The sequence below is a fragment of the Oncorhynchus gorbuscha genome, linkage group LG09 (assembly GCF_021184085.1).
Source record: "Oncorhynchus gorbuscha isolate QuinsamMale2020 ecotype Even-year linkage group LG09, OgorEven_v1.0, whole genome shotgun sequence".
Taxonomy (NCBI): Eukaryota; Metazoa; Chordata; class Actinopteri; order Salmoniformes; family Salmonidae; genus Oncorhynchus; species Oncorhynchus gorbuscha.
In genome coordinates this window covers 84,456,987-84,469,079 of record NC_060181.1, presented here as the reverse complement: position 1 = coordinate 84,469,079, position 12,093 = coordinate 84,456,987, and the positions used below count along the sequence as shown (strand labels likewise).

General features: G+C 44.8%; 1 pseudogene; it reads left to right on the top strand.

Moving 5' to 3' along the window:
* The first annotated feature begins 5,235 nt into the window (after positions 1 to 5,235).
* Positions 5,236 to 12,093, top strand: part of LOC124044186 — an 82,135-nt pseudogene continuing 75,277 nt past the window's right edge.

Here is a 12,093-nt window from a genome sequence, read left to right as displayed (position 1 = left end):
ATCTCACACTGCGTGAGAAAGGAGCGGCACTCAGTGGGCTGCCCGGAGTAGCAAGGTGGGTTATTAACCCTAGGTTCTGGAGGCTCGGCAGGCCAGGAAGTAACAGGTGGCACGAGACGTAGACTCTGGAACTGTCCAGAGAGGTCGGAAACCTGAGCGGCCAGGTTCTCCACGGCATGGCGAGCAGCAGACAATTCCTGCTCGTGTCTGCCGAGCATGGCTCCTTGGATCTCGACGGCAGTGTAACGAGCGTCTGAAGTCGCTGGGTCCATTCCTTGGTCGGTTCCTTCTGTCATGCAGGTGAAAGAGGACCCAAAAGCGACTTGGCGAAATCTTCCCTGTCCCTGCTGAAACCATGTTTGGCAGTGGGGATGGTGTGTTCAGGGTGATGAGCTGTGTTGCTTTTACGCCAAACATAATGTTTTGCATTGTTGCCAAAAAGTTCAATTTTGGTTTCATCTGACCAGAGCACCTTCTTCCACATGTTTGGTGTGTCTCCCAGGTGGCTTGTGGCAAACTTTAAATGACACTTTTTATGGATATCTTTAAGAAATGGCTTTCTTCTTGCCACTCTTCCATAAAGGCCAGATTTGTGCAATATACGACTGATTGTTGTCCTATGGACAGAGTCTCCCACCTCAGCTGTAGATCTCTGCAGTTCATCCAGAGTGATCATGGGCCTCTTGGCTGCATCTCTGATCAGTCTCCTCTTTGTATGAGCTGAAAGTTTAGAGGGACGGCCAGGTCTTGGTAGATTTGCAGTGGTCTGATACTCCTCCCATTTCAATATTACCGCTTGCACAGTGCTCCTTGGGATGTTTCAAGTTTGGGAAATCTTTTTGTATCCAAATCCGGCTTTAAACTTCTTCACAACAGTATCTCTGACCTGCCTGGTGTGTTCCTTCTTCTTCATGATGCTCTCTGCGCTTTTAACGGACCTCTGAGACTATCACAGTGCAGGTGCATTTATACGGAGACTTGATTACACACAGGTGGATTGTATTTATCATCATTAGTCATTTAGGTCAACATTGGATCATTCAGAGATCCTCACTGAACTTCTGGAGAGAGTTTGCTGCACTGAAAGTAAAGGGGCTGAATAATTTTGCATGCCCAATTTTTAAGTTTTTGATTTGTTAAAAAAGTTTTAAATATCCAATAAATGTCGTTCCACTTCATGATTGTGTCCCACTTGTTGTTGATTCTTCACAAAAAAATACAGTTTTATATCTTTATGTTTGAAGCCTGAAATCTGGCAAAAGGTCGCAAAGTTCAAGGGGGCAAAATACTTTCGCAAGGCACTGTACATAGTCGTGGGTCTAATGGAAGAGATGAGCTCCTGTTAACCCTCTGAGCAATCCTCAAAGTCAAAATGTTATGTCAGGACTCAGGCTGTACACTACTCAGGCTGTACACTACACTTATTTTACACTTCGGCTTTTGTATAGAGCCATGCTTGTTTTACTCTGATACTGTGAGCTCTCTCTCTCTCTCTCTCTCTCTCTCTCTCTCTCTCTCTCTCTCTCTCTCTCTCTCTCTCTCTCTCTCTCTCTCTCTCTCGCTCTCTCTCTCTCTCTCTCTCTCTCTCTCTCTCTCTCTCTCTCTCTCTCTCTCTCTCTCTCTCTCTCTCTCTCTCTCTCTCCTCTCTCTCTCTCTCTCTCTCTCTCTCTCTCTCTCTCTCTCTCTCTCTCTCTCTCTCTCTCTCTCTCTCTCTCTCTGTCTATCTCTCTCTCTCTCTCTCTCTCTCTCTCTCTCTCTCTCTCTCTCTCTCTCTCTCTCTCTCTCTGTCTCTCTCTCTGTCTCTCTCTCTCTCTCTCTCACACTCTCTCTCTCTATATATATATATATATATTTACAGTTTAATATATATACAGTTGAAGTCGGAAGTTTACATACACCTTAGCCAATATTACACAATATTGATAGGCTAATTGACACTATTTCAGTCAATTGAAGGTGTACCTGTGGATGTATTTCAAGGCCTACCTTCAAACTCAGTGCCTCTTTGCTTGACATCATGGGAAATCAATAGAAATCAAGTCCTCAGAAGTCCTCAGAAAAAGAAATGTAGACCTCCACAAGACTGGTTCATCCTTGGGAGCAATTTCCAAATGCCTGAAGCTACCACATTCATCTGTACAAACAATTCTACGCAAGTATAAACACCATGGGATCACACAGCCGTCATACTGCTCAGGAATCAGACGCGTTCTGTCTCCTAGAGATGAACGTACTTTGGTCTGAAAAGTGCATATCAATCACAGAACAACAGCAAAGGACCTTGTGAAGATGCTGGAGGAAACAGGTACAATAGTATCTATATCCACAGTCAAACGAGTCCTATATTGACACAACCTGAAAGGACGCTCAGCAAGGAAGAAGCAACTGCTCCAAAACCGCCATAAAAAAGCCAGACTACGGTTTGCAACTGCACATGGGGACAGATCTAACTTTTTGGAGAAATGTCCTCTGGTCTGATGAAACAAAAATGGCCAACTGTTTGGCCATAATGACCATCGTTATGTTTGGAGGAAAAAGGGGGATGCTTGCAAGCGGAAGAACATCATCCCAACTATGAGGCACGGGGTTGGCAACATCATGTTGTGGGCGTTCTTTGCTGCAGGAGGGTCTGGTGCACTTCACAAAATAGATGGCATCGTGAGGTAGAAAACATTATGTGGATATATTGAAGAAACATCTCAAGACATCAGTTAATGCTTGGTCGCAAATGGGTCTTCCAAATGGACAATGAAACCAAGCATACTTCCAAAGTTGTGGCAAAATGGCTTAAGGACAACAAAGTCAAGGTTTTGGAGTGGCCATCACAAAGCCCTGACCTCAATCCTATGGAAAATCTGTGAGCAGAACTGAAAAAGCGTGTGCGAGCAAGGAGGCCCACAAATTTGTCTCAGTTACACCAGCTCTGTCAGGACGAATGGCCCGAAATTCACTCTACTTATTGTGGGAAGCTTGTGGAAGGCTAACTGAAACGTTTGACCCAAGTTAAACAATTTAAAGGCAATGCTACCAAATACTAATTGGGTGAATGTAAACTTCTGACCCACTGGGAATGTGATGAAATAAATGAAAGCTGAAATAAATCATTCTCTCTACTATTATTCTGACATTTCACATTCTTAAAATAAATTGGTGATCCTAACTGACCTAAGACAGGGAATTTTTACATTTAACATTTACATTTAAGTCATTTAGCAGACGCTCTTATCCAGAGCGACTTACAAATTGGTGCATTCACCTTATGACATCCAGTGGAACAACCACTTTACAATAGTGCATCTAAATATTTTAAGGGGGGAGGGGGTGAGAAGGATTACTTTATCCTATCCTAGGTATTCCTTAAAGAGGTGGGGTTTCAGGTGTCTCCGGAAGGTGGTGATTGACTCCGCTGTCCTGGCGTCGTGAGGGAGTTTGTTCCACCATTGGGGAGCCAGAGCAGCGAACAGTTTTGACTGAGCTGAGCGGGAACTGTACTTCCTCAGTGGTAGGGAGGCGAGCAGGCCAGAGGTGGATGAACGCAGTGCCCTTATTTGGGTGTAGGGCCTGATCAGAGCCTGGAGGTACTGAGGTGCCGTTCCCCTCACAGCTCCGTAGGCAAGCACCATGGTCTTGTAGCGGATGCGAGCTTCAACTGGAAGCCAGTGGAGAGAGCGGAGGAGCGGGGTGACGTGAGAGAACTTGGGAAGGTTGAACACTAGACGGGCTGCGGCGTTCTGGATGAGTTGTAGGGGTTTAATGGCACAGGCAGGGAGCCCAGCCAACAGCGAGTTGCAGTAATCCAGACGGGAGATGACAAGTGCCTGGATTAGGACCTGCGCCGCTTCCTGTGTGAGGCAGGGTCGTACTCTGCGGATGTTGTAGAGCATGAACCTACAGGAACGGGCCACCGCCTTGATGTTAGTTGAGAACGACAGTTTGTTGTCCAGGATCACGCCAAGGTTCTTAGCGCTCTGGGAGGAGGACACAATGGAGTTGTCAACCGTGATGGCGAGATCATGGAACGGGCAGTCCTTCCCCGGGAGGAAGAGCAGCTCCGTCTTGCCGAAGTTCAGCTTGAGGTGGTGATCCGTCATCCACACTGATATGTCTGTTTTACTCTGGTTAAATGTCAGGAATTGTGAAAAACTGAGTTTAAATGTATTTTGCTAAGGTGTATGTAAACTTCCGATTTCAACTGCAGTATTACTTACTTACTTATTGTGTTCTTCATATTATTTTTATTTCTAGTGTTTTTATTTTCTAGTATTACATCGTTATTGATTATTGCATTGTTGAGTTTTGAGTTTCAAAAAAGTCATTACACTGTACTTGTGCAGGCGACATTAAACCTTTAAACGTAAAACTATATATAACATGAGAAGGTGTACATACATACATACATACATACATACATACATACATACATACATACATACATACATACATACATACATACATACATACACACACACACACACACACACACACACACACACACACACACACACACACACACACACACACACACACACACACACACACACACACACACACACACACACACACACACACACACACACACACACACACACACACACACACACACACACACACACACACACACACACACACATACATACATACATACATACATACATACATACATACATACATACATACATACATACATACATACATACATACATACATACATACATACATACATACATACATACATCACTGTGAAAAGTTATTTGCCACCTTTCTAATTTTCTACTTTTGCATATTTTTGATACTGAATTTTATCAGATCTTCAACCAAAACCTAATATTATATATAGGGAACCTGAGTGAACAAGCTTACAGTATTTCATTTATTTCATAAACTTTTTTATGTTTTTATTTTATTTAACCTTAATTTTACTAGACACGTTAGTTAAAAACAAATTATGTTACTACTTATTAAAAAGTAATAAGTAGTAGCAAAGTTGCTAATGTAAAGTTGTCAATGATGAACCCCCCCAAACATCCACCTTCCTCTCGTTTTTGCTTGAAGGTTACAAACACCAAACGTAACATATCATACTCATTTGAGAAGCTAGGATACATTTACAATGTTACGTCTAGCCTATGTTACCAGGTTGTGCATGGCGAGAACAATTTCAATACGCAGGCGCAGCATAGCATTCTGACGCTGGGAGCAATGCACCTTTCGCATTTTCTCCCTCCAGATGGAAGAACCATAACAGATCGAAAAGGCAGCGGGACAGGGGGGAAAGACTGATGTGAAAGGAGATTTCTAGAAGGACAAGAAGACAAACGAACTCTTGGAAAAAACAACCAATGGAAGAGGTGAAAATAAGCTGTTCAAAAGTCCTTGCAATGATCCGTTTTGCAAACGTGTATTCGTTGTGAAAAGGGACATTCTGGAAACTATGAATCAAGGATAGCAGTACAGTCACATTTAACAGCTGCATGGCTGTCCAAAGCGCAAACATGAAAGGATGACATGGAAATCAGAACAGCCGACTGAAAGACCACTGCTTTCTCACGCTCATATAGATGGAGAGACAGTGCTTTTGTGAACGATGTATACCGGAAGAGAGATGAACATTAGGTAGCGTCGGTAAATGTCCAAGGAAACTGGAAGGAAAGTGGACAGTAAAGAATAGCTGGTGGGGAGCTGTCAAAAGGATGGATTTTAGCGTACTACGGAATCTCATCAGTAGATACGTAAGTAGCGGATCGATAAACGCCAGTCTGTTTGCGTTGCATTCCAGTAACATCATCTGCAACTGGCATTCTGTTACATATTTGTTACAATGTAACAATGTTGACTTGTTGAAACAGGGACGTGGGTTTTGTAGGTTATTTTTTCCAGTTGTTTGACTCGGGGGTTTGTTAATGTTTGATGACAAACATGTGATCAAAGGTTTGTCACAGCTAAACGGCAGTCCATTTACGAGCTCTCGGCAGGCGCCGGTAACCATAACATGTCATCCGGTAACCGTTTTCGAGCTGAATGTCGAATGTGCCAGAAAGGTCCAGACGGATGCATTGGAAGAGTGTGTGGAATAGGAATACAGATCAACTTGGCTGGTCCACTTATTGTGCTTTTGAAGAACAAGCTTTATAGGTTCTTGTTCGTTCATTCCCAGAGGCCAGCAACAACACACCTGATCTAACTGTCTAATCAAACTGCACTTTCTCTTCAATCAAGTGTGTTGGTGCAGGACAAGACAAAAACGCTGCAAGTCATTTCTCTCTCACTCTTACCACACACACACACACACACACACACACACACACACACACACACACACACACACACACACACACACACACACACACACACACACACACACACACACACACACACACACACACACACACACACACACACACACACAGTGAGACATGGTAAAGAGTGTAAAAGTATTTCTAATGTCTTATGATTGACATTTATTGGTAAGCGTTACCAAAGAGACCAACTAAAAAGGCGAGAGAAAAAGATAGATACCGAAAGAGAACGAGGCCAACTGAATGCATTCAACTGAAATGCGTCTTCAGCATTTAACCCACCACTTCTGAATCAGAGAGGTGCGGGGGGCTGCCTTAATGGACCATCACGTCATCGGTGCCCGGGGAACAATGGGTTAACTGCCTTCCTAGAGAGAGAGATTACTTGACACATTTTCTTTTTAAACGAAAAACAGAGCAAACTGCTTTTTGGCCCTTAACAGAGAGTACACAGTGGCAGAATACCTGAATTATGTGCACCCAAAATGAACGAAAGCTATGGACAGACTCAGTGAGCATAGCCTTGCTATTGAGAAAGGCCACCGTAGGCAGACCTGGCTCTCAAGAGAAGACAAGCTATGTGCACACCGCCCACAAAATGAGGTGGAAATTGAGCTGCACTTCCTAACCTCCTGCCAAATGTATGACCACATTAGAGAGACATATTTCCCTCAGATTACACAGACACACAAAGAATTCTAAAACAAATCCAATTTTGATAAACTCCCATATCTACTGGGTGAAATACCACAGTGTGCCATCACATCAGCGATATTTGTGACGTGTTGCCACAAGAAAAGGTCAACCAATGAAGAACAAACACCATTGTTAATACAACCCATATGTGACCGACCGGCTCAATTCGGTTTTATGTAGCAAAATTTGAAATTGTGTTTTTTACATTGGATAAATGTAGAGACTCAGGGCTACAAAAGTGTGTATCATACACTACAGTTGAGGAACAATGGGAAAGTAATTTTGTTTTTAAAGTTAATAAACTTGTACACTCAATTTTGAGAAAATGGCCATAGAATATTTTGGTACTACTATTCTTCTTTGTCTACACCCATTCAGCATCGCACACACCCTCTTAATTAAGCCTTAGCCCCACCCATCTTCTTAAGGGTTGATCGGAGAGTCCTGTCCTAACAACAGCTTGTGTGCTTGACTGCTAACTTGCTAGCTACTTCCAGACACAAATGACAGAACAGCTCACTGAACATTACTCCCACTAGCAGAACTGGTTAGGCTGTTATGTTATCCAGAGTTTTGTTGACTGCAACTGTGCTGTCAGATTGTCCGTTCGTAAATTCAAAACGTGTCGCTCTCGGACTGTTCAGAGCGCATACCGGACTCTCTGGCCAATGAGTAGGGTTGTTCCGAACGTTCTGACCTCACAACGGCAGTCAAGCACCCAAACTAACTGGCTAACGTTGGCTAGCTTGCTAGCTACTTTCAGACACATAATGAGAGAACACCCCACTCTAACCATTTTATCCAGAGCGTTGGTGACTGTAACTGTGTTGCTGGCAACAATTTAATTACACTGTTTTGACGACGTTTAAGTTAGTGAGGGAGATAAAAGTCTCCAACTTCAGCGATTTTTGCAATTCGTTCCAGTCGCAGGCAGCAGAGAACTGGAAGGAAAGGCGGCTAAATGAGGTGTTGGCTTTAGGGATGATCAGTGAGATACTCCTGCTGGAGCGCGTGCTACGGGTGGGTGTCGCCATCGTGACCAGTGAACTGAGATAAGCGGAGCTTTACCTAGCATGGACTTGTAGATGACCTAGAGCCAGTGGGTCTGGCGACGAATATGTAGCGAGGGCCAGCCGACTAGAGCATACAGGTCGCAATGGTGGGTGGTATAAGGTGCTTTAGTAACAAAACGGATGGCACTGTGATAAACTGCATCCAGTTTGCTGAGTAGAGTATTGGAAGCTATTTTGTAGATGACATCGCCGAAGTCGAGGATCGGTAGGATAGTCAGTTTTACTAGGGTAAGTTTGGCGGCGTGAGTGAAGGAGGCTTTGTTGCGGAATAGAAAGCCAACTCTAGTTTTGATTTTAGATTGGAGATGTTTGATATGAGTCTGGAAGGAGAGTTTACAGTCTAGCCAGACACCTAGGTACTTATAGATGTCCACATATTCTAGGTCGGAACCATCCAGGGTGGTGATGCTAGTCAGGTGTGCAGGTGCAGGCAGCGAACGGTTGAAAAGCATGCATTTGGTTTTACTAGCGTTTAAGAGCAGTTGGAGGCCACGGAAGGAGTGTTGTATGGCATTGAAGCTCGTTTGGTGGTTAGATAGCACAGTCTCCAAGGAAGGGCCAGAAGTATACAGAATGGTGTCGTCTGCGTAGAGGTGGATCAGGGAATCGCCCGCAGCAAGAGCAACATCATTGATATAGACAGAGAAAAGAGTCGGCCCGAGAATTGAACTCTGTGGTACCCCCATAGAGACTGCCAGAGGACCGGACAACATGTCCTCCGATTTGACACACTGAACTCTGTCTGCAAAGTAGTTGGTGAACCAGGCAAGGCAGTCATTAGAAAATCCGAGGCTACTGAGTCTGCCTATAAGAATATGGTGATTGACAGAGCCGAAATCCTTGGCCAGGTCGATGAAGACGGCGCACAGTACTGTCTTTTATCGATGGCGGTTATGATATTGTTTAGTACCTTGAGCGTGGCTGAGGTGCACCCGTGACCGGCTCCGAAACCAGATTGCACAGCGGAGAAGGTACGGTGGGATTCGAGATGGTCAGTGATCTGTTTGTTGACTTGCCTTTCGAAGACCTTTGATAGGCAGGGCAGGATGGATATAGGTCTGTAACAGTTTGGGTCCAGGGTGTTTCCCTCTTTGAAGAGGGGGATGACTGCGGCAGCTTTCCAATCCTTGGGGATTTCAGACGATATGAAAGAGAGGTTGAACAGGCTGGTGATAGGGGTTGCGACAATGGCGGCGGATAGTTTCAGAAATAGAGGGTCCAGATTGTCAATCCCAGCTGATTTGTACGGGTCCAGGTTTTGCAGCTCTTTCAGAACATCTGCTATCTGGATTTGGGTAAAGGAGAAGCTGGGGAGGCATGGGCGAGTAGCTGCGGGGAGGCGGAGCTGTTGGCCGAGGTAGCCAGGAGGAAGGCATGGCCAGCCGTTGAGAAATGCTTGTTGAAGTTTTCAATAATCATGGATTTATCGGTGGTGACCATGCTACCTAGCCTCAGTGCAGTGGGCAGCTGGGAGGAGGTGTTCTTGTTCTCCATGGACTTTACAGTGTCCCAGAACTTTTTGGAGTTAGAGCTACAGGATGCAAATTTCTGCTTGAAGGCTGCGTGTATTGGTTCATGACTTCCCTGAACAGTTGCATATCGCGGGGACAATTCGATGCTAATGCAGTCCGCCACAAGATGTTTTTGTGCTGGTCGAGGGCAGTCAGGTCTGGAGTGAAACAAGGGCTATATCTGTTTTAGTTCTGCATTTTTTGAACGGAGCATGCTTATCTAAGATGGTGAGGAAGTTCATTTTAAAGAATGACCAGGCATCCTCAACTGACGGGATGAGGTCAATATCCTTCCAAGATACCCGGGCCAGGTCAATTAGAAAGGCCTGCTTGCAGAAGTGTTTTAGGGAGCGTTTGACATTGATGAGGGGTGGTCGACTGACTGCGGACCCATAGCGGATACAGGCAATGAGGCAGTGATCGCTGAGATCCTGGTTGAAGACAGCGGAGGTGTATTTGGAGGGCCAGTTGGTCAGGATAACATCTATGAGGGTGCCCTTGCTTACAGATTTAGGGTTGTATCTGGTGGGTTTCTTGATGATTTGTGTGAGATTGAGGGCCTCTAGCTTAGATTGTAGGACTGCTGGATTGTTAAGCATATATATTATGTCACCTAACAGATCAAACTCTGAAATTAGATGGGGGGCGATCAATTCACAAATGGTGTCCAGTGCACAGCTGGGAGCTGAGGGGGGTCGGTAGCAGGCGGCAACAGTGAGAGACTTTTTTCTGGAGAGAGTAATTTTTTAAATTAGCAGTTCGAACTGTTTTGGTATGGACCTGGAAAGTATGACATTACTTTGCAGGCTATCTCTGCAGTAGACTGCAACTCCTCCCCCTTTGGCAGTTCTATATTGATGGAAAATGTTATAGTTGGGTATGGAAATCTCCAAATTTTTGGTGGCCTTCCTAAGCCAGGATTCAGACACGGCAAGGACATCAGGGTTGGCAGAGTGTGCTAAAGCAGTGAGTAAAACAAACTTAGGGAGGATGCTTCTGATGTTGACATGCATGAAACCAAGGCTTTTTCGATCACAGAAGTCAACAAATGAGGGTGCCTGGGGACATGCAGGGCCTGGGTTTACCTCCACATCACCCGCGGAACAGAGGAGGAGTAGTATGATGGTGCGGCTAAAGGCTATCAAAACTGGTCGCCTAGAGCGTTGGGGACAAAGAATAAAAGGAGCAGATTTCTGGGCATGGTAGAATATATTCAGGGCATAGTGCGCAGACAGGGGTATGGTGGGGTGCGGGTATAGCGGAGGTAAACCCAGGCACTGGGTTATGATAAGATGATAAGAGAGGTTGTATCTATAGTTCTCTATAGTTCTCTGGACGTGGAATACCATCTTTATTTCAATCTGCCTGCACGGGGATTCTCTCTAATCAATATGCCTGCACGGGGAATCTCTCTAATCAATATGCCTGCACGGGGATTCTCTCTAATCAATATGCCTGCACGGGGATTCTCTCTAATCAATATGCCTGCACGGGGAATCTCTCTAATCAATATGCCTGCACGGGGAATCTCTCTAATCAATATGCCTGCACGGGGATTCTCTCTAATCAATATGCCTGCACGGGGAATCTCTCTAATCAATATGCCTGCACGGGGATTCTCTCTAATCAATATCCCTGCACGGGGAATCTCTCTAATCAATCCCACCTGCACTGGGAATCTCTCTAATCAATATGCCTGCATGGGGAATCAATCTGCCTGCACGGGGAATCTCTAATCAATCTATCTGCACTGGGAATATCTCTAATCAATCTGCCTGCACTGGGAATCTCTCTAATCAATCTGTCTGCACTGGGAATCTCTCTAATCAATATGCCTGCACGGGGAATCAATCTGCCTGCACTGGGAATCTCTCTAATCAATATGCCTGCACTGGGAATCTCTCTAATCAATCTGCCTGCACTAGGAATCTCTCTAATCAATATACCTGCACGGGGAATCAATCTGCCTGCACTGGGAATCTCTCTAATCAATATGCCTGCACTGGGAATCTCTCTAATCAATATGCCTGCACTGGGAATCTCTCTAATCAATATGCCTGCAGTTGGGATCTCTCTAATCAATCTGCCTGCAGTGGGGATCTCTCTAATCAATCTGCCTGCAGTTGGGATCTCTCTAATCAATCTGCCTGCACTGGGAATCTCTCTAATTGTATATAGGATGTGTATATATTTCTATGTCTGCTTCTCTCGGGTTCTGACTCAGTCTCTGAAACCTGTTAGGTTGTAGTGATCTACAGAAAGAGGAGGCAACCTTGGTCCTCCTGGAGCTGCTGTGTGTGTTGCAGTGTGTAGATAGGTGCTTGACTGATGCCCTGCTGGGTGTAATGTCAGGGGAAATCAGATTCACTATTGAGAGGAGTAGAGGAGGCCACTCAGATCACATCTCATCTCATATTATTATTATTATTATTATTATCATCCCTCACTCTCCCTCCCTCCCCGCTCATCTCTGTATCACCATGGCAACATGAAGTTGAAGTGGCCATCCACTCTTTC